The sequence below is a fragment of the Eulemur rufifrons genome, chromosome 7, assembly GCF_041146395.1.
Source record: "Eulemur rufifrons isolate Redbay chromosome 7, OSU_ERuf_1, whole genome shotgun sequence".
NCBI classification, from domain to species: Eukaryota; Metazoa; Chordata; class Mammalia; order Primates; family Lemuridae; genus Eulemur; species Eulemur rufifrons.
The window spans coordinates 254,538,542-254,540,444 of NC_090989.1; the positions used below are offsets into that span (position 1 = coordinate 254,538,542).

The following is a 1,903-nucleotide window of genomic DNA, read 5'->3' on the forward strand; positions in this document are numbered from 1 at the left end:
CTTGGATTTATACCTTGTACTGTATACAAAAATTAACTCAAATGGATCAAAGATTTACATATAAAACCTAAAACTATAAATTTTTTTTGAAAACTATAAATTTTTTAGAGGGAAGCAAAAGAGAAAATCTTTGTGACCTTAGATTAGGCCAAGATTTCTTAGATACATCACCAAAAACAAAATTGATAAAATCACATTTGATAAATTAGACTTAACCAAGTTAAAAACTTCAAAAGACATTGTAAGTTTTGTGCAGTGCAGTATCACAGCCAAAGAGGTTTATCCAAGGCTTGATTATGGCTAATTGAAATCTTTTCCCAAAAGCCATTGTTATGAGAATAAAAAGAGAACAACGGTCTGGAAAAAAATATTTGGGCATCATATATCTGCTAAAGGACTTGCATCTAGAATATATAATAAGACTCAAAACTCAATAAGAAAACAAAGAACCTGACTTGTTAATAAAAATGGGCAAAAGAGTCGAACAGATGCTTCCTCAAAGAAGGTACAGGGATGGCAAATGAGAACGCGAAACGATGCTTATTATCATTCGTAATCAGGGAAATGCCAATTCAAAGCCACAATGAGATACAACGATGCACTTGTTGGAATGGCTAAACACGTAAAAAGGCTGACCATTCCAAGCGTTGACAAGAATGAGGAGGAATTGGGGCTCTCATATGCTGCTGGTTTTAATGTAAAATGGTACTACCATATCGGAAAATCATTTGGCATTTCTTAAAAATTTAAACTTATCCTTTATGATCCAGCCATCCTACTCCTAGGTATTTACCCAAGACAATGAAAGTGTAAGAGCATTAAAAGAATTGTACACAAATGTTCGTAGCAGCATTCTTTGTCCCTCAACAGGTAAATGGATAAAAAAATTATCGTACACCTACACAACGGAATAGTATTCTGCAATGAGAAGGAAAAGCCTACTGATAGAAATGTGTGCCTATCTCAAAATCAATCTTTAAATAATCACGCTGAGTGGGAGAAGCCAGACAAAAGGGTACCCATGCCGTATGATTCCATTTGTATGCTGAATCTTAATAATACTTATGCCCCACGCCCCAAAATAAATTCCTGAACCTGTCCTCGATCCATTGGGATTCAGATTATTTGGGAAGGAGGCCCAGGACTGTGGTTTTGCAATTCTGATACATACACACGGCAGTTTGAGGGCCACTGCCCCAGGAAATTGAAATTCCTCCCCTGGTCCTGTGAGGCTCCCTCCTCTTCCTGCCTCCTCTGAAAGCTTCACCTTTCCCACTCTGTTCCATCCTCTGCCCTCCAGCCAGCCCCACTGTCTGAGGTCCACAGCCGGGTTCATGCTTTTTGGCCTCCCAGCCTTTGGGGACACTGTGCCGTCTCCCTGGAATTCCCTCGTGCTCTTCTTCAGTCGCTTTGAAACCCTGCTCAGGAGGCACCTCCCGGACACCCCACCCCCAGTCGGAGGCCCCACCATGTAAGCTGTCTTTTCTTGGGGACCTCTCTGAACTTCAATTTCCTGATCTGTAAACTGAGCTTAAAAATAATACCTGCCTCACAGGATTGTTTTGAAGACTCAGTGAAATAACACATAAACTATTTAGCAAAGATCTTGGTGCATGTTAGAATTTAACAAATGGTGGCCACTGTGGTGTGGCTGGTACTGTTATTAGTCCTCATCTCTGTCATTATCTTCTGCCTGTGCCCCCGGAGCCTTGGAAGATGTCCCACAGAGCACCCAACACACTGGTGGCCACTGTTTGGTCACTGCTCCCTCTCCTAGACTGCAACTTCCCTGAGGACCAGAGTGTGCTGCAGGCAGTTAGTTCAGCCCACAACATGTGTTGAGCCCTCTCTGGGTGTCAGACCCTATCCCAGGTGCTGGGGACACAAAGATTAGGAGGAAGGG

The 1,903-nt window shown here is 42.1% G+C and overlaps 1 non-coding gene across 1 annotated transcript; it reads left to right on the plus strand.

Moving 5' to 3' along the window:
* The first annotated feature begins 244 nt into the window (after positions 1–244).
* Positions 245–390, plus strand: LOC138388716 (U4 spliceosomal RNA). Its single transcript, XR_011234211.1, has one exon. It is a non-coding gene; the product is annotated as a U4 spliceosomal RNA (small nuclear RNA).
* The last annotated feature ends 1,513 nt before the right edge of the window (positions 391–1,903 follow it).